A 21,687-nucleotide genomic window follows, 5' to 3' on the forward strand; every position below is an offset into this window, starting at 1 on the left:
GTAGCGAGTGTAACAGCACCCGTACGTGTATTGGAAACATTTCGCCTTACAGACGGATACCGCCGAGGACTCAGGAAACTGACAATGGCCATGGAGACATCAGATTTGGAAACGCACAGCCCACAAAGTCAGAGGCTTCTGGTAAGCTGCGGCAATGTTTCCGTGTGTCGCATTTCTTGTCATCAACAAGTCAGCAGGTGGCAAGCTTAACTCTTTTTTTTTGCAGATCAGGATGTCGGTACAGAAGACTACACTGCTTCACAGGATTATACCTTGCCTGACCCACGTAAGTTTGTTTTGCATTTATGCTACTGAAACGCTTGGTGTGGTGATTGCGTACTCTTAACATGCCCTTTTTGTTGCAATCATTGCAAATTCCATTGTGCTCCTTGCATATTCCCTTGGAATATTCAGTCGCGTCACCACGTACTCTGATGATGGCCCTTTCTGTCGTGCTGCTTGCATGTTCCCTTGGAATATTCAGTCGCGTCACCACGTACTCTGATGATGGCCCTTTCTGTCGTGCTGCTTGCCTGTTCCCTTGGAGTATTCAGTCGCGTCACCACGTACTCTGATGATGGCCCTTTCTGTCGTGCTGCTTGCCTGTTCCCTTGGAGTATTCAGTCGCGTCACCACGTACTCTGATGATGGCCCTTTCTGTCGTGCTGCTTGCCTGTTCCCTTGGAATATTCAGTCGCGTCACCACGTACTCTGATGATGGCCCTTTCTGTCGTGCTGCTTGCCTGTTCCCTTGGAATATTCAGTCGCGTCACCACGTACTCTGATGATGGCCCTTTCTGTCGTGCTGCTTGCCTGTTCCCTTGGAATATTCAGTCGCGTCACCACGTACTCTGATGATGTCCCTTTCTGTCGTGCTGCTTGCCTGTTCCCTTGGAATATTCAGTCGCGTCACCACGTACTCTGATGATGGCCCTTTCTGTCGTGCTGCTTGCATGTTCCCTTGGAGTATTCAGTCGCGTCACCACGTACTCTGATGATGGCCCTTTCTGTCGTGCTGCTTGCCTGTTCCCTTGGAATATTCAGTCGCGTCACCGCGTACTCTGATGATGGCCCTTTCTGTCGTGCTGCTTGCATGTTCCCTTGGAATATTCAGTTGCGTCACCACGTACTCTGATGATGGCCCTTTCTGTCGTGCTGCTTGCCTGTTCCCTTGGAGTATTCAGTCGCGTCACCACGTACTCTGATGATGGCCCTTTCTGTCGTGCTGCTTGCCTGTTCCCTTGGAATATTCAGTCGCGTCACCACGTACTCTGATGATGGCCCTTTCTGTCGTGCTGCTTGCATGTTCCCTTGGAATATTCAGTCGCGTCACCACGTACTCTGATGATGGCCCTTTCTGTCGTGCTGCTTGCCTGTTCCCTTGGAGTATTCAGTCGCGTCACCACGTACTCTGATGATGGCCCTTTCTGTCGTGCTGCTTGCCTGTTCCCTTGGAATATTCAGTCGCGTCACCACGTACTCTGGTGATGGCCCTTTCTGTCGTGCTGCTTGCATGTTCCCTTGGAATATTCAGTCGCGTCACCACGTACTCTGATGATGGCCCTTTCTGTCGTGCTGCTTGCATGTTCCCTTGGAATATTCAGTCGCGTCACCACGTACTCTGATGATGGCCCTTTCTGTCGTGCTGCTTGCATGTTCCCTTGGAATATTCAGTCGCGTCACCACGTACTCTGATGATGGCCCTTTCTGTCGTGGTGCTCGCATGTTCCCTTGGAATATTCAGTCGCGTCACCACGTACTCTGATGATGGCCCTTTCTGTCGTGCTGCTTGCATGTTCCCTTGGAGTATTCAGTCGCGTCACCACGTACTCTCATGATGGCCCATGGCCATTTTCGCTGTTGTGCTTGCCTGGTATATTTCATAAGAATAATTTGTGGCTTTATGTCATGAGACAACTGTGGTATATTCCATGTGACTATATAATCACATTATGCTTACTTGTTTCAGGTGAAGAGGACACGGAAAATATTCACCTTCCAACCCCAAAGAGACGACGTGAGCCTCCTCCTCGTGAGTAAACCTTATCGCCTTGTTCGTTAAGTACCATGCCTTTTCAAATAGTGTCGAGTATATCTGACCATATGCGCCCAACTTTGTATTCTGTATGTCTGTTCTCATCCTGTGTCTCCTTTGTTCATAATATACACACAGCTCACATGGACTGCATCCCTCACATGTTGCAGCTTCCAGAGCATCTGTAGCTGCCTTGTCTGCTTGACTGGGTGCTGTACTGATATGTACCAGCTGCTCCTTGCACCACTTGTTTTACTTACTATGCTCATCGTCATCTTTGTTTATGCTTTACTAACATATTCTTTTGTATGGACAGCAAGTAACTTTTACCCTGATACACAGAACGGTAAGTAGGAAGGGCCTCAGTACACAGTAGGTTGCCTCAGGACAGAAGCCGCCGATATTTCGAACAGAGACTGTTCTTCTTCTGGGCACCGTCCGTAAGTAGTTTTTCTAGCAACTTGACCATAGCCACTTGGCATCTTCTCAGGCTGAAATATGCCGTAAACTCTTGCAGTGACTTCAATGAACTCCTCCCTACATCAAGCAGGCAGCCCAAGTATGCTATGTGAGTTGTTTGCCATGCCTCCAACGAAATTGAATTTTCGTTCAAACTACTTTTCTTCCCTCACTTTAGCAGGTGCTGCAAACAAAGGCAGAGCAGCCAGTATCGTACAAGACACAGAGAGGGGCATGACAAGTATGTTATTTTGTGTCTATAAAGCGTTTGACATTGCATGCAGCTTGAACAGGTTCTCACGCAGGTTTCGAAACAAAATGCCTGAAAGTGGTGCTTGAGAATAGGATGCTCTTGAGAGAGCTCAACCACAGAATTGCTGCCCTTGAAACCACATCAAGGTGTGGGGAACCCCTGCAGACTCCTGTGGTGCCGGAGCTGGAAGTTCTTCTTGAACAGCCAATTTCGACACGCGAAGAGCTCTCACACGTTGAGGATGTTCTGAGCGAAGCATCAGCAAAAATTGCCTTGGTAAACTTGCAGAAACCTTTCATTCTTTACACTTGTTCTCGCATGTTTTACCCTTATTATTTTGATTTCATCTACACAGACCAACCGGTTGGCACGTCTGGGAGGAGGCGACCTCAAAGAGCTGGACCGCACCATGAAGAACGAGGTACAGGCCCTGTTCAGCATTGAAGGACGGAGAGGGAAAAGCGCACTCAAGACCTCTCCTCTGTTCAGTGTTATTATCAGTAAGTATTGTTCATCCAGGTTGATCCCAAGTTTGGTTAGCATTAGAGGACTCTTTGCTGCTTGTAATTTCTGCGTTAGAAGCAGTTAGACATACCATAACCATGCAGATGCCTAATAGTGTTTATTCAGATATACAGGGTGTTCAAAATTAAGCTTTCACTAGCACTTTATAAATAGGCGAACAAAAGAAAACTAATGCTATTTTTCTGTTCCTTGAGTAAGAAACAGGCGCTACATAATTAGCAGCACCTGTTTCTTACTCAAGCAGCGTAAAGTTATCATCCGGTTTCCTGTCATCGCTGTGTTTGCGTAGCGCTCGTGAAAGCTTAATTTTGAACACCCTGTATAGTGTCCACGCTAAGATTCCTCATTAAACAATCCCTAGTGAGAAAACTGATGCCGTTGCTTGAAGACTTGTTTTCATTATTAATGTATTTTCCAGGTGCTGTCGAACAACGCTTGTCTGGGCTAAAACAGGATGTCACCGACGCAGAGATCCAGGCTCGTGTTGGCAAATACCTGGCGGGGTCGTGCGGTCGAGAGGGCGGGCGTAAGAGGCGCATGAAGGATACTGAATAAATTTTTTTCACACTCCTTCACAAACTGACTCAGAATTTCTGTGCATGGACGGATATCTCACGCAATGGCAGACATCCACAGAGATGATGACATCCTTCTAAGTTATTGAGCTTATTCTGCATGCATAAGCCACTGAATTGACGGTAATATGCACGAAATATAAAATGCACTTTTTATTGGCACTTCATTGGTGGCCAATGCAGGACCGTCATTGGCAGTTTCATTGGCTCAATATCGGACCGCGTTGCACAGCCAATATAGGTCCGATATAGCCACATTGGCATACCAATGTCGGACCGTTAATGGTCCAATGTTGGTGTGCTGCCTGGGCATATACTTTCGCGTCAGTTTACGTTAAACCAATAGTCGTACATCTGAAAACGGCTACCATTGTGGAGTTGTGTCGCATCGAAAAGCCAAGACGCATTACCTTCTTCTCACTCGTGGTCACTGTCGCTATCAAAATATTTTTTTAAATTTTCTTGCAAGCTAGATTAGTAAGTCAGCCCCCTGAAATAAATTTGTAGGCCACTGTTCACATACCACAGCAATATACATTCAAGGCCATCAGTAATATATAAACCATTTCACCTTCCCTGGGGGTATACATTTAGAGACATACACGTTATAGCATGGGCGACTGACACCCCAACAAGCAAAAATATGCCTAATGGTGATGAGATGTGTATCACACGCCTGCAGAGTCTGGAATTTCTTCTACCACTGAAAATGCATACCCAATGAGCAATGTATCAGTAAGGCAACTCATGTAGAGCATAGTGGATAAGGAGTACCAAAACGATGTACCTTATCTGAGTAGCTGATGCATACATAGTTTCCACCACCTGTGAACGGTTTGATGTGTCCTTATAAGGACTGTACCTTTGGAGTGGTTTTCCCCATAAGTGCAGTACATTCTAAGAGGTACCTTACAAGTACTCTTAAAAAGGGGATTGCAAGGGGCGCAACGCTTAGTGTGTAATAATATTTCTTGTACCACAATCGACATTTAATCACGGGTGTACGAACTAAATTTCCGGGCTGCGAATGCTGTAGCACAATATAATAAGAAAACCTAATTGTCTTCAGAAACCATTGATGTGAATGTATACAAGTTATCCTTTTAATTCGACATAGATATTTCATAAAAAAATCTGAGAGCAGCGCTGATGCCATCTTCGGCAGGTGTGTTATTCGGCCAGGTATACAGCCTGTGGAACAGTGCGTATGGAACAGTGCGTAAGCAACTAACGTACAGAAAACTGACTTGACTTATTTATTAGATGTTGTCCGCAAAACGCGGAATAGCAGAATTCGATTCAATCATTATGCAACTCCATCGCTCTTATTAAACGTTACTACCGTGAGTAGTAACGTTACTACTATTAAACACTGAGACACTAACGTACCTTGAGATATAAATTGTTAAATTTCGAAATGCAAAACAGCTGGAAGCAGAATAGCGCAGAAACAGCGACAGGTAATCCACGTGAGATGGCTACGTGTTTCAAGTGATTGGAGTAGGTGCTGATTTGTTGGCCACATAGGCCGCTCTGCGCTAGAGGTGTGCGTCGCGCCGCCGGTACTGCCAATTGGCTCGCCAAGTGAAATTTAAATATTTGAGAGAACATAAATAATGAGAAAACATAGAAACCATATTCTATGGGAATAATGTTGCAACCGTTCACTGTATATGGAGAACAGTAGCTTCAGCTCTCAGGAGTAGTGTCCAGCAACGGTAGGGCGCCGCCAGTTGTCTAGCATGCAAGAGATGAGCAATCAGGAAGTGCATCCACAAGGAAGAGGTAAAAAGTGGGAGAAAGAAGACAAAACATGCCAACGTCAACCCCCCGTATATATGTCTATGAATTTTTCGCGATTTCTTGCGGGAGCTTAGGTTAGGTTAGGTTAGGCTAGATAAACAGAAGACTCGCGCAGATTCGAATGCTCTCGAGAAAAATAAATGAATAAATAAAGGCGACCTCTGCACCGACAGCACAGTTTTGCATACAGTGAACACTGCTATCGTCGTAATCCTACGAAAACAACCGTGCCGTCCTTATGCACCCTAACTTAGGCCGTATGCAATTGCTCAGGGAGGGACGCGTATCGAAGAGGAATACCAGATATATCAATACCGCTTTACATAAGGTGTCGTAAGAAAATGACATTTCCAACTGAAATGGTCTAATTATGTACGAAGCGGTCTAAATATTCTGCATTTGAAAAGCAGATATTTAAGGGACGCGTGTCCGTGGCACCAGGTCGAACGGCATCGAGGGACTGGGGAACCGGGAGAGCGCTGGCGCGAGCGAGTGAAGCAATGTTCCATTTTGTGTAGAATCTATCAAAATCATGGCGAAACGGGGGAAAACACAGTCATTACAACCGATTGTGTTGTCTGTGTCGTCAGCGTTCCCCCTTCTCTTCCCTCTGTTTCCGCATGTTTATTTTTCCTTTTTTTTTCAGAATAATGCTAGTCCGCTATGATGGCCACCCACAAATTTCTGTGGGTGGCCCACCACCGTGCACCCACCCGCACATCGTGCTTCAATTGGCCTTAGCCATCCAGTATGGCATGCAGCATGCTGTCCAAGACCGCAGCCCAACCCTATGCTTCTCAGTGTGCGAATGTCATGTTGCAGTTGCGCTGTCAACAAATATGCGAAAAATATGCATACAAATTAGTATTTGTAACACAGAGATTTAGCTGACCACTGCAGTGCACGACAGCAGCTGTGGTTCGTCGTTTATGGTTTTGCTTATTCTTCCTCCCTTTAACAGATCCTGTACCGACAACGCACGTGCCAAGAGGAATTGGAGTAGAGTTACACCTACCAAACATTCCTGAGTGTTGCCAGACGACAAACGACACCACGTACGTCAGACGCGTTATGAATCAGAGACCGACTAGTGGCATGGCCGACTGGGTAGGGGCGCCGCTCGTTCCTGATCGACAGACGTCCGTAGATTATCAGGTGGTGTATTCGAATCCTCTGGTCGATGGAGCCTATGGTTTCCGCTGGTTTTGGGGGCAGACTTCTCAGACGAATGTTGGCACAAAATTCTCCCCCCCCCGCAAAAATTTTGTGAGGTTACGCAATATTTCCTCAAAGGGCGTAAAAATGCATGGGATCGGTCACGTCACTTCCCCTATGGAGCATGACACACCCCCAGGCACGAAATTCTGGGTAAACCACTGATGTTGTTACTTCACTTCTCCGGAAATGACTTCCGGCACTGTACTAAAGCTAGCATGCTATTGATCCAAAAGGTGTTTCGTGTCATGTCAACGGATATTATCTGCGAGAAGATAACTGTAGGAGCTTCCTGGTTGGTCGGTAGCGTAGTATTGCTAAGCGAGCTGTCTGTTAGTGTGGCGAAAGGCATGTTGCAGGGCTGCGCGTCCATGGCTGACCTCACAAGGAAATGTGCCAATATTTGCCTTAAAGCGTCTAAGGAAAGCACCCAGCGAGAACGCACAGCCGGTACTGTGACTCAAACCTCGGTCAGATTCCAGTTTCGGCGTGTAAAAGCTTTAGTCTTTTCCACAGAGCCAGGGAAACTCGAGGTGTCAGTGAGACAAGAAAAGAGAGAAAGAACACATATTTGTTCCAGTCTCACAGTGAATAATTCTTGTGATTTCTGTGTTTTAATCCCATCGTGTATGGGTTGCAGCAAGTACTGAGAGACGGGTCAATATGTTTGTTACCTATTACCCATTTCATTTTGTGTCGTAACGTTTTGTGTTGGAGAACCTGTTTAAATCACCAAGTGCTTGTTTAAAGGGACTATCGCATCCATCTCAGACGATTCCGAAACTGTAGCGCCGTTTTACTCCGCGTTCATCACTGATAATAACGCCGAAAACGTGAATTGGTAGCGTTGTTCCTGTGTAGTTTGATATAAAACTTCGCAAGAGCAGACGACGCATTCCGGGATTCCCTCTCCGGAAACGTCACACGGACGAGGCCAATCACTGCGCGCCCTATGACATGGAGAATACCAATCACGGAGCGGCCGGAGGGAGCTTGGTAGCCTTGGCAACCGACAGACAGGCGGCCGGGCGGGCGAGCGAGGCGGAATGCTAGGGAACGGCGTCTTCTCTGTTACCGGCTCGCGGAACGTTGTTTCTGGTTAGTGTCGAACGTGTTCGTACAGTCAGGAGCGTAACGCCTTGTTTCACGTAACATGGTTACGTCTGCACTCACACTGGTAAGCGAAAGCCAGCGTATTTACCGAGGCCTTTTCACTTAGTATAGTGCGATGCGAACGCCAAGCAGACTATCTCGGAGACAATCGCCTGCGCTGCGCTCCTATTCGTGTGCCTCGCTTACGTCATCATCGTGTTGGCTGCAGATGGAATGCGGACCTTTAAAACTCGATTACTTAATATTTAAGCTGTTTTCGGAAGAGAAATTTGGCAAAGTTGACTCTGAAACGGTGACGAACATTATCCTATCGGTATCATGCATACGTTCCCGGATGCGATAGTCCCTTTAATACGCACATGTTGGCCGATATGGTTCACTTACATTACAACGTTTTCTGTTTGCGTTGGTGTTTGGAGAAATGGGCAGAGGACAAACCAAACTGTACAACATGGGGCTGGTTTTAGTAGCAAGCCAGATGAAAAAGTGCCTACTTAGTTTTTAGTGTTTCTAGAGTGTGCGAATGAATCTAACATCCGCATTTTGGAAATTTCATGATGAAGCAAGATGGCGACACTTGCATGCGCTTCCGTTTCCTACCAGCTCCCCTGGCACAGTGGTTATGGTGGACGCTATCCACGCCGAGACGAGACTGGGAGGTGACACGGGTTCGAATCCTGTCACCGGCTGTGCTGTCTGAGGTTTTCCCTGGGTTTTCCGAAGACTTTCCAGACGATTGTCGGCACAGTTCCCACTGAAGCCGGCCCAGGACGTATACTAACCCCTGTCCTCTCTCCATCTGTCCACGTCTGTACGCCGCTCATAGCCACAGTTGCTTCGCGGCATTAACACGGAATTAAAAAAGCTTCCATTTGCCCACACCGATTGCACTGCTCGCAGTTATGGGATACCATGTGGACAAATGCTGGCACACCTCGACTGCCCCATGCGCATGCTTCGCGCATGCATCCCACTAACGGATAAGATACACAAAAAATAAATGAATAAAAGCAAAAAAAGCGCAAAAGGCCGCACACGAAGGACATGCATTGTTCAGATCAGTGTTGCGGATTTAACGAGTCAAATCGGATTTAAATCAAATCCATGTTTTTCGGAACACCGCAAATAAGATTCAAAATCAAGTCCGGACTTAAACTTGAGGCAACAAATCAAATCATTTTAAATCCGGATTTGTTTTTCGTGCGCTAAGTCAAATCCGGTTTTAAATCCGGATTTATCAAATCCGTCAACGAATCCGGGGCGAAAGTTCCCTAAATAACTGTAGCATGCATCTGAACATGTCTATGAGTTATACAATTAGTGCAAGCATTCGCTCGATAAGACCCGTGACATGGTACAAACACCTATAAACGTCACCTGCAGCGGAGAGTATGAACAGCCAACAGAGCGACGTAACGACAGAGCGACAGAGTAACGTTTGTCAAATACACCTGCTGGGCGCATATGATAAAGCCACCTGGCGAGAATTTTGTTACGTTAAATGTGATGGCTGCGTGCCTCACACCGGAGTTGTGCTATAGCAAACTCAATAGTACATCCGCCCAACACGCGCAAGGATAGTCTTATTCTCTCAGGTTGTTGTTTAGAAAGACCAGCCGCTCCAATAGAGCTGGATGCAGTCTGGTTCTTCTCGCGGTCTTGATCAGGCTGGCTGCAGAGAACACTCGTTCAACTGCTCCAGAACTTGCACGTACTGCAAATACATGTTTCGCTAACTTCCGAAAGCAGCAGGTAGCGGGCTGCTGTGGACATACAATAGTCGAGAGGAGAAACATCATCATCTACTGTACACTCGCTTAAATAGAGGACTATTTCGTCGTTCGTTCTTGCGGTGTCATCAAGTTGACCATAAGCAATCCACTATAAAAAGAGTCTACCAACATTCACATTCCTATTCCTTGACAAAATGACCTCATACGACTGGTTCTCATGTGCACTCAGGACTTATTTTAGCAATCTCTGGGACACCAGAACGCGACATCAGTCGCAGTTCAGAACCAACAAAACAGACAAAATGCGTGTATGGTAGTCCTTTTCTCGAACGTACTTTGCCTGACCTCAGCAACACAGTGGTGCGCTTTTTTCAATACGTTCCATTTCTAAGAAATGATGCTGTGATATCGTTGTGTAACGGCCCCTAGTTGCGGAATAGGCGTGTTGAACATCGCGAGGACGGCGGGACATATGTTTCGTGACTCGGCGCTCGCGCTAGCTTCGAAAACGGGTTGGACATCTCATTCCGACGACGAATAAACCGCCTCCTACAGTTGTGAATTAAACGTCGAACTGCCAATGTAATTATGTGTGAGGGTATTACATGACGCACCCTTAGTGCTCGGAAGGGAAGATGTCTATAGGCCTCAGAGGTGGTCTGTCTGACAATGAGACCACCTCTTAAGCTTGAAGCATGTCAGTTTCACGCAATCGAAGAATCACAGGATTTATTTTTGAACGAAACGGAAGTTTCGGCGGGACATTGAGAACCGAGATGGCTGGATGCAAGACAAGCCATTCTAAATCCAAACATTTTTTAAACCTTCTCCTCATTAAGAGTTGCATTGCGTCATGTGCATACATATGTGAAATGCAATTCAGCCAAATGTCTTGTAAAAACATAATTATAGAGACGGCCTCAGAAACGACTGACAAAAAACCTGCCTGCCCGGCAACGTGAAATTTCACAGCAGTCAGAATCCATCCAATTCCGTCGAAAAAAACGTGGTTCGGTCCAAATCCAAATCATCTGCCAAAATTGTGATTCAATCGAAATCCAAATCCTCGCCATATTTTGCCCGTAAATCAAATCCCAAATCAAATCCGCGAGCCCTTTGATGGATTTAAATCAAATCCCCGGATTTAAATCCGCAACACTGGTTCAGATCTCTCCTCTATGTTCCCAGCATCGTGTTTTCCGCTTTCTGCATTTAATGCACAAGCTCACGGTGGTGGGCAACTTCACGACGAACACTCTGTAGCAATGTGCGTCCCGGCCCGACCTCTAAGGGAACTCTGCCGACATATGTCTGACAGCGTGTAAGGGAAACACAGGAAAAATCCCAGACAGCACAACTGGGACCGGCATTCGAGCCCGGGTACCTCCCAGTCTCGACATCACATGACCACCATACTCAAAGTTGACCAATCGCCGCCGACAAAAACGGCAACGGCACGCACCACTACCATATGGCTCACAATAGGTGCGTCGTCCTGTTTTCGGTTTATTTGCTTAGCAAAAGTTTGCGTTTGTATATATCAAGGTACGTTCGCTTATCGGTGGTTTCATACGGACGATGGATTTCAGTAATGAATGTTTCCCAGAAAATGTGTAACGACTTCGTTTATTATTGAAATTTGGCTAATTTTTCGTCCAGTACTTGCACACACTGTCCTACGGGTGTTGACCTGTCCGCCTAAGCCGCCTCCTAAGATGTCATCGGTGGTGCTCTCACAGCTTTTTAATAGAATATGCATCAGGCCATATTGTATATCAGACAATTATATATTAACAGGAAATAAAAGAACACGCAACAATAATGCAGAAACTTTTGAATTATACAAAGTACGCTATACGATGCTTGCAACTACCGCACGTGTGGAGCCGTTGAGTTTCTGCGATTTCTCTCATATGCCTTATTGGGTTTGACACTGACGCATTCAGTTCGAGCAGGATTACCTGGCCCAGCAGGGAAACATCATTTTCTCTTTGGCCTTCTGGTGCCGCTTCTTCGAACACTACCTGCAATGCTGGTAAGGTTACAATACCGCGGTCCTGCTGATAAGGCTCGTGTGTCCCCCCAAAGAGTAATCTCACTCACAAATTTCATGCCACGCCCCTAATTGCGTGCCTTACTAAATAATTGAAATATTAAAAATCTAACAATCCTTCGAACGACAATGGAAGACAGCAGATGGTATAACACACTCCTCCTGAGGTATGGCGACCTTTACTACCGACACCACAAAAACTACTGTTCCTAGAAGACATGTAGGATGCATTATGCGCCAGCGCTCTTCCTGTGGTTATACTCACAGATCAAGTTCGATGCTGCACATTGGTTTGTTATTTCACGCTGTATCTTTGCAACATAATTCTGAACAAGTTGTTCATCACATCCTTTAGCTTTTAATTGGCCTGGAACACAATTCTTCTTGTAGTCCAACGTGCTGCAAAAGATAGCATACAAATATATGTTACTTGAGAGGGACCTTTTTCGTGAATAATAAACTGTCACATAGGCTTCGACTAGAACTGGTCGATGTGTACAGCGGCCCGTGCAGGAGTGGTGGAAGACTCTTCTTTTGTATTCGGTGCGGCAAGATATGTCAAACCTGAATACAGATAATTCACGAAAACGCAAATGCGTGTTCTGTTTAGGGATGCTATATTTAGGACACCAAAATAGTGTCGATTCTGGTGTCGACTTATTGTCACTCTGGTAGAGGCTGTACACAACAGTAACAATCATGATTTTCATATCCTCGCGTTTTTTTCTGTCAGACATTCATTCATTCAAAGAAGAAGCATTCTCAGCAGCTGACTCGGGGCCCCATTTGCGACAGGGTGTTGGGTAACGGCAGGTTTTATCGACATTATTAGTGGGATAGCATTACTGAGCTACCCCTCAGAAATTCCTGTGGTCGGCGTCAAAAACTCAGCTCGAGCACTAGGTGGGGCCACTTCAACCAAGGGCGCAGACGCGTTTATGTTAGCGTTTTGCGGTCTGCCCTTCTCATAGCACCGGGTGCATTTGCTAGTCGAGGCTATCACGAGACGGCTGAGGGCATTGTCATGTTAGTTTAGATTACATCTTGGAAGCGAGACAGCCGAAGGTCTCCTCTAGCTTTCCACACAGAAGCTTGCTTTCTAACTATTTGATCGCTTCAGTATGGATTTATATCACAAGCCCGCTCGCTAGCTCTCTAGCTTGCTGCTGGTGACCTTCCACTTTTCTGGGGCAGTAGTGCAACAACTGGTGGATCGATGGGATACATGTAGCCAGCAGGTGCTCCCAGACGAAAAGCATCGAGGCTTACTCGGGTGGAGTCCACGTTCTTCGAGATGGTTCAGGTTTTCTTGATGACCGCTAAGCTCAAATGTTTTAGACGTTTGACCCGGGCACGTGTGCGTTTAGGCCTAACAGTTTGGAACAGGTAGGCTCACCTCTGCCATTATGGACCTGAAATCGCTTCTAAAAGTCGATCTCCTGGTATTGTGTGAGGAATTAGGAATACGAACTGAGAAGTCAATGAGGAAACAGGAGCTAGTAGAGTGGCTGCACCCTGCAGCAACCCCCATCAGTAGATGAGAATGAACATCGGGGTGCTTTGAAGTTGAAGATAGGAGTAAAATGCAAGCGAACTGGAGTATACTTGTATACTTCTCCCATGCTCAGGGACATATCGTCAACACTTTGAAGTTGCTCAGCGGTCAAGCTGAATTTGTGTGTGGAGTGTGTGTGGATTAGGATTTTAATGGCGCAAAGGCAACTTTGGCCATAGCAAGCTGAATTTGTGAAAAGCCAAAAGCTGAAGTTATTAGTAATAAGGAGCATTGGCCCAGCTAGACCACAATTATGGACGATACACACACTTACGCCTCAAGCGCCTCTTTCACACACAGACGCATAAGGCTCTTATCCCAGAGTTGTTTGTATTGGGAATAAGAAACTTTGGAAAGACAATGTCGTAGGGAGGATGTTGCTCCAAGATTTTCCGCTCATTTTAATCCATAGGTCACTCAATTTAATCCAAGTCTTACCGAATTTAATCCAGTGGTCAACCCCATTTGACCACATATGTAACACATGTAAACGTATTCCGTCATGGAAATTGTCATGACTGAGACATTCATGATTACGTAAATGTAGCATGATTTATGGCTACAACAAGTAACGTCTATATAGACGTAGATTTCGAGATTTATTATAGGTTACACCACCGTAACGTATATTTAGAGGTTAAAGCGACCGAAATCATGTCTTTAGAAGTTACAGAAGCAACAGAAGCAACAGAAGTTACATCTCAGAAAAAACAAAAACAGCTTGTTGTAACCTATAAATGTACCCTTTACTCCGACACTAACTTCTAAGCGAAATTTCCAACGACTATTTCTTTGTTAGGTTCTTGTCGTTTGTTTTTCTTCTGTTTTTCAGCATAATGTCGCGTTTCAGCCTCGCATTCGATACGACAGTTGCGAATCTACGAGCAAGTTTTTATTTTATATCTGTTTCAGCGTCATCTGCGTCGACTACATATTATCACTGCTGTGTCAACACGGATTGTAAGTTTGTTTCTACAGGGTGGAAAACCATTCCAATGCCGCAACCACCAAGATTTCCGCATTTCCGACAGTTTCTATTTCGTTGCGTAGCCGAGCCTGGGCTAGCCACACTGAGAGCGGTTTCCTTAAAACTCCGAACGCTCAACATGCGTCAGTTGACAGGTGCAATCTGTTTTCATATGTGATTTTGCTCGTCAATGCTCCTCGCGTTCATCATAGTGCCGTCAGGAACAACGGGAATGCGAGATGTCGCTACCAAACAAGGATATTTTCGGTGTTCTGAGGGGAAGGTGTAGTGAGTGCGAAGATTGCAAAGAATACATAACCGAAAACGAACACCATTCACTGCAGCTCTGGTTCACACAAGCTAACTACACTGGTAAGTGTACATTTTATGCTATGTATGTGCATTATTTTGATAGCAAGTGCTGTTAGCGCATGTTTGTTGTGATTATCGCAAGCGTTCTGCGGTCCTGCATATGAACGCCACTTACGCTTGCTACTTTTCGGCTGTTGCTTGGTCGCTAAGTCAATACACCGGCGTGCGTTTTGCGAGCTGCGGATATATTCATCGATATTATAATTCGCAGCTTCCTACTTGTATTCTTACGATGTTCTAGGACTCAGTCGCGGAACGAACGCCTTCCCGCATTTATGATGTTCTCTCAGCGTACCTTGTGCTTTCTACGGCAGTGTTGCGGATTTGGCCGCTCAAATCGGATTTAAATCAAATCCGCATTTTTTCTGAAGGTAGTAGATCAAATGAAATCAAGTCCGGATTTAATTTTGACACGTTAAATCAAATCCTTTTAAATCCGGATTTGTTTTCCCGGACCTCAATGAAATCCGCTTTTAAATCCGGATTTATCGAATCTTTTGACAAATCCGGGAGCCAAAATTCGTGCAGTAGCATTACTAGACCTATATCCGTGTCTCCAAATTACTAATACTGCACGTATTCACTAAACAACGCTTAAATAACAGCGTGACGTGGCACAAAGAGCAATAAATTTCGTCTGATTAACGAGGATATAAATTTTATTCATATTTTAGGACAATTTTTTTTAGTTTAGAACGACATTTTCGGTTACGCCTGCTCGGCGTGTACCAGACTATCAGTCCCCACGTATCAGCCTGTGTCAGGGGCGGATCCAGGCGCTCGGTTTGAGGGGGGGGGGTTTCTTTGTCGGAGCGCGTAGTGGGGGAGGGGGGAGAGGAAAATGCAATGTATAAACTGACGTTTTAGGGAGGGCGATTGGGGGGGGAGCAATTTGGCGAGTTGCTTCTACTTACAGCCGTCTACTCGCTCTACCACAAGAGCTATATAAATTATATCTATACCATTCGATAGAGAATGAGTTAGCGGTTCTAATGAATCTACCTTTAAGGGAATGCGTGTACCCGCTCATGAACAATAAAAGTTCGAAATCGTAAATTTTTTGCCGGAAGTGCTGTGTTCTGGAATTAATTTTTTGTAGCGCCCCTTTAAAGTAGGAGTCACTGCACTTTTTCCGCTTGCTGTCTTGAACACATAGTTTTTATCAGCCAAATTTGAAGGATATAGTAAAGCAAGAAGCGTGTTGCTATGAGGTCAAAGTTGGGAAAAAATTCGAACTAACATTCGCCGCCGCAACCTTACGCCCCTACATATCGGAAACGGTTCATCGGATGGAGCTTGAAACTGTTGCGTTTGCCATCAATCGAGATGCTATCTAACATATATTTTTTCATGGAAATTAAAAATTGTCAATTTCCCACCCTTGTCGATTTAAAATGGAACTACCCACGAGTGGACAGAAGACGACCTCACTGTGTCACCTCTAGCGTTCGCACGCCCCGTGCGGGCAACGGGCATGCCGAGCGTGCTCCCTCTTAAAGGTTGAAGACGCGCAGCCATTTCGGATCTTTGGGATCGTTGAATGTGGATGTTGTATTTCACGCGCGACCAGCCGCCGTACGATTAGCTGGAAGCTAACACAGGCCACGTTTTGGAGGGCATGAGTACTTCCCCCAGAGCTAGGCAGTCCAGAGCATTGCCCGAGCCCAGAGCTGCGTCGGCCTGCAGTGTGATAGCATTAGATTCCTCCTCACGAGAAAACTCGTTCTCCGTCATTTAATTCCCCGTTGGCTCAGACGGCTCTCCTCGCCGGCGCGTAGCCGACAGCTGGCCATTCCGCCGCGCGGAATTGCGCAATGCCAGTGGAAGAGGGGCGAAGCCCAGCGAAAATACATGTAATGAATGAATGATGGGAGTTGAAGGCATCCAGAAAGAAAATAGTAAAACTTTTTCGAAAATCCGCCGCACTTTCTGTTGCATTGCCAACACGTAATTCGTTAAGTGCCCTTAAATTTTTGTGTTACACTTAAATAGAAAAAGTGATACTGATAAAAGTGTATTGAAACGTAGATGACTGGCTCACTCTGGGAGGGGTGGTGCACAACCCCCATCTCTATCATCACGTATCGTGTTGGTGTTGACTCGGGCTTCACGGGGCATGAACAGTGGGGAGTTGGTAGGTATGGTACACCTTCCCGAAAGCGGATGTTGGGTCAGGAACCTCCTCATCATTTAGCACCGGGCGAACAGGCCTGAGTGAAGGAATTCCTATCGCGGGCCTAGGTTCAGCTACGCCCAAAAACACACGCCTTCGTCGATTTCTACCATCAGTACTCAGAAGACCACAGGTCGTTGGTTGCTATACCCTGGGGTCACAATTAAATGGATCGTTAATAAATCGTGGGGATGTTACGAATACTTATACTAAACATGTAGCCCATGCGTCTATTTTAATGCTGACGTTTCGGGGCTTTGTAAAAATTTTCCTCGTGCAGTACAGACTGTTGTAATCAAGGGGGAAAAAAGAGGGTATACGAGGAAGAGTGACACATCTTGCCATGTTTTACCGTGGGAGTAGGAAAGGCTTGCCTGCCCGAAATCACGAAATGGTAGGATGCCAAGGATATATTTATTGTTCGTTTTTACTTTGTTTTGACGTGAATGCGTGTACCTATATGCGTTCAATATGATGGCGAAGACCAAGCATTTCGCGACATGATTTGGCAAGCTTGAAACGGGTCGTGCTTGAAGACTCAGCTAGAGGTCCACGGGAAAGGTGCCGTCCAATCGACAGAATAACGTTAACTGCGTTCAAAGAACTGCACCTGGTGTTCCCTCGGTGCGGTGAGGGGAAGTGATTGGAACAAAACGGCTACTCCTGTCGCTCTGGGGAAAGGACGCCGCTAGTGCGTGTGCAGATTTCAGACAAGGTCACATCAATTCGCGTAGAATGCGAAACGGCGCTTCGCTCAATTTCAAATCCATGCATCTTGTGAGGGAGCTTGGCGAAATCCACGCGCAAATCCGCTGAAGGGGCGATTCAATCCAAATCCAAATCATTCCTGGGAAATGCGATTGAATCCAAATTCCAATCATACCTGGAATATGCGATTGAATCCAAATCCAAATCATTAGTGGAAAATGCGTTTCAATCCAAATCCAAATCCCGCCCATATTCTTGCGCAAATCAAATCGCAAATCAAATCCGCCAGCCCTCCGGTGGATTTAAATCCGGATTTAACTCAAATCCGTGGATTGAAATCCGCAACACTGTTCTACGGATGTAATTCAGCAAAACATTCTTTCGTCCGCGTTGCTGCTAAATGCGGATGGAGGCTCTGCATTGTTCCAAATAGAGGTACACAGCGCAACAAGTTGATGATGATAATTAGGGGTTTCATGGCGCAGCGACAACGAGTTTTATCTTATTGCTAGCCTCCGATTTCATGTATGTAACGGTCAGATCACATTTCGTACCTACTTGCTGCTATATATAATGCTAGGTATCATGTTTGCAGATGGAGCAGAATTAGATGTTGTAAAAAAGGCCGCGTCTTGAGGTTCATGCGCCACACGACACATGGATAGAGGAAAGTATGTGATCTTTATTTATTGTTTTCCTTTTGGCATTTGTGGTGGCGCTTCCCTGCATGAAAGGTGTTCCGTAAAACTAAGTAGTGCTAGAGGGAATTTATTGGCTACCTGCTTATTGTGTTCATCCCACGAAGTTCTTCGGGCAGAGGCTGGGGAGGGCTCATCAGAAAGCAGTACTGTATATGAACAAATAACATGTTGAATGGTTCCGTAAATGTTGCTCTCGATGCCCAAACTTTTCTTCCCAGGATCCCACATGCACGTTCACATGCCGTCACCAGCGCAATGGAGTACTTCACAAACTGGTCCCAGAGCGCCTCTCACGCTGCACTGTCTCCTGCGTTACTCTACACTCATGTTTCCCAAGATTGTGTGCGTTTTATATAATACTGTATCGCCTTTTACAACGCGAAAGTGGAATAAATATTTTTTGCTCCGTTTCGTTGTGTATGTTAAGCTTAGCAAAAACAGTTCAATTGTTCTCAGTCGCTGGCTTCATCGCACTTTTATGCATTGCTTCTCACTTAGACGATAGTTTTTATTTCCACATATTTTTGGTAAAGTGACCATGGCTTCTTCTCACATCAGAATCGCTCTTGTGCAGAGTGTGTCAGCATGTGGCATTTCAAGTGTTCGTAACATCAGGCGTGATACAAGACCTCTAAATACACCTCTGTTTTTGTAATATACATATGTGCAAGATCTCCTTTTCTGTTGGTGCATTTTGGTACCTTGGTGTGTTCTGTAAATGTCTGTCGATGTCCGCACAATGTACAGGGTGTTTGTTTTTATTCGCGTCAGAGCAGCGCTCATTTGGCAGGTGGGTTATGTTAATTTTCGCAAATTAGCCCATCCGTAGTTACAAACATTTCCTGACGCGTGTGTTTGTAACTACAGATCGATCAATTAGCAAAAATTCACATAACCCACCTGCCAAATGAGCGCTACTCTGTTGCGAATAAAAATGAACATCCTGTATAAAAAGCCACACGTTGGCGTAACCTTTACAAGCAGGTGCTGGATTGAAGGCCGTAACCTCTAATTAGTGGGTTTCCCTGTAACTTTTATAAAAGTTATTGCTGAGGGTAAAATTTTTTACCCTGTATTAAATGGTACAGAGTTAAGAGTGTGGGTTTTGCAGTGCCATGCGGTGTTTTATGGCAGCTTTTTGTCATCATGACATTTCACGGCTATTTTCATGATATGCTCCATGAATTGCTTTTATGACCGTTGTTCTAAGTCAGGGCTTTACGTCGCGACACAACTGTGATCACGTGCGACGCCAGAAATGGTAGGGTCTGTGGATTGATTTTGCCAACCTTAGGGTTCTCTAACGTGCGCCCAAATCTCGACACATGGCAGAACAAATTTATGACTTTTTTAATACCACTGCTTCAAACAGTGCCATGCAGTGTTCTGTAACTCCGATCGTCATTATGAGATTCCGTGACTATTTTGATTATGTGTTTCATGAATCAATTTTATGGGACTACCGCTGTTTCAAACAATGCCATTCAGCATTTCATGACTACCGACAGCAATTATGACTATTCATAATTATTTTCATGATACGTGGCATGGATCAATTTTACTGGGCTAGTGCTGCGTCAAACAGCGTCACACAGTTTTTTGTCACAACCGACGGTCATTATGACATCCCATGACTATTTTCATGATATGTGCACGAATTAATCTTATCGGAACAACATTGCTTCAAACACTGTCGTATAGTGTTTTATAACCACTGACGGTAATTACCATATCCCATAACTATTTTCATGCATATGCCAAGAGTCGACTTTACGGGACTACTGCTGCTTCAAACAGTGTAATACAATGCTGTATGACTATTGACGCTCATTATGACATTACATCACTATTTTCACCATGTGCGCCATGAATCAATTTTATGGTACTCCCGCTGGTTCAACTGGTGTCTGCAGTAGTCTGTGATCGCCGCGGTCATTATGACATTCAATGACTGTTTTGATATATGTGCCGTGAATCCATTTTATGGGACTACAGCTGCTTCGAACAGTGTTATACAGTGTTTTTTGAGCAGCGACGGTCATTATGACATTCCATGATATCTGACACCGTCTGAAAACCGTATATCTATATAACATATCTGAAAGACCGTCGGTAGCCACAAAATACTATACAAAGGTATTTGAAGATGTGGTAGTCCCATAAAATCGATTCACGGCACATACTTTGAATATAGTAATTGCATGTCATAAGGACCGTCGAGAGTCACAAAACGCTGTATGACACTGTTTGAAACAGGCTTAGTGCCATAAAATTGATTAATGGCACATATTATGAAAATAGTCATGGAATGTCAATGACCGTCGGTAGCCACAAAATTCAGTGGCGATTTAGTGGTAAATGGGACATTAACGCGTAGCATTATGCGCCTTTTCCGATTCATACTTGACTTCCAGTACCCACTTCCGGTCTAAACCCGGCTTCCTGTTGTCCACTTCCCGCCAATACTAGACTTCCAGTACCCACTTCCGATCCAACTCGACCTCCGGTTGTCCATCTCCGGTGTATACTTGACTTCCGGTTCGACACTTTCAATTACTATACTTAAGTACAGTTAATTACTCTTTAATCAGCCTCAATTACTTTCAGTCACCATGTAGTTACCCTTTAATTACCTTAGGTAACTGCAGATTACATGAGCTAATCTGGCATTTCATTTAATTCCCTTGAATTGCGGTTACTTACTTTAATTACTCTCAATTCCGCTTTAGTTGACGTTAATTACACTTAATTACCTCTGGTAACCCATAATTTCATTTGTTATTTCTCTTAATTATATATATCTTACATTTATTACCTTTTAAGCTCAACTTTCTTTCATTAATTGCCTTTAATTACCTCTAATTACCTTAAATTACTCTTACCTCTTACTCTTAAGGTCTTTCGACTACTTCAATTCATGAATCATTTAGCTTTATTTATATCTATCCTCTCATATCCCCTTACATGGCCACTTATATACCACTGCCTCGGTGGGGCTTCGCCATCTCATATATACAATAATTTTCGCCGGCTCCACTGCGCGGCCATTTTGTAGCGACTGTGGCGCCATCGTGCGGGTTTTTCCTGTTGGGACTGCGGGCGCTTCGGTTCAGTCCATTGGCGAAGCTGTGCGTTCGAGGTATGGATCGTTGTTCGGGCGCCCTGTGGGCTTTAGAGATGCATAAGTGTATATATTTATGCATATGCATTTGGTTTCATAGGACTTAGAAATAAAACAGAGCAAAAACCGAAGTCAGCAAAGTTCGTGGCATCTAGTACACTTCTGCGATAGCGCAGGCGCTACATGCATTTCCTTTTTGTTGAACCATATATCGAACATAGTTATGTTCCCTATATGTATGTTTTAACATTGCGGGTAGTATTCAATTAACTGTTGATGTCATGACATGATTTTGTCTTCACATATTCCTTCACCTGTCAAGCTAT

At 45.1% G+C, this 21,687-nt stretch overlaps 1 long non-coding RNA gene across 1 annotated transcript; it reads left to right on the forward strand.

Moving 5' to 3' along the window:
- Positions 1 to 261: 261 nt before the first annotated feature.
- LOC135373814 (uncharacterized) lies at positions 262 to 2,280 on the forward strand. The gene is made up of 3 exons (XR_010416598.1): positions 262 to 286; positions 1,970 to 2,032; positions 2,174 to 2,280. It is a non-coding gene; the product is annotated as an uncharacterized LOC135373814 (long non-coding RNA).
- Positions 2,281 to 21,687: the final 19,407 nt, after the last annotated feature.

The sequence above is a fragment of the Ornithodoros turicata genome, unplaced genomic scaffold (genome assembly GCF_037126465.1).
Source record: "Ornithodoros turicata isolate Travis unplaced genomic scaffold, ASM3712646v1 Chromosome32, whole genome shotgun sequence".
Lineage (NCBI taxonomy): Eukaryota > Metazoa > Arthropoda > Arachnida > Ixodida > Argasidae > Ornithodoros > Ornithodoros turicata.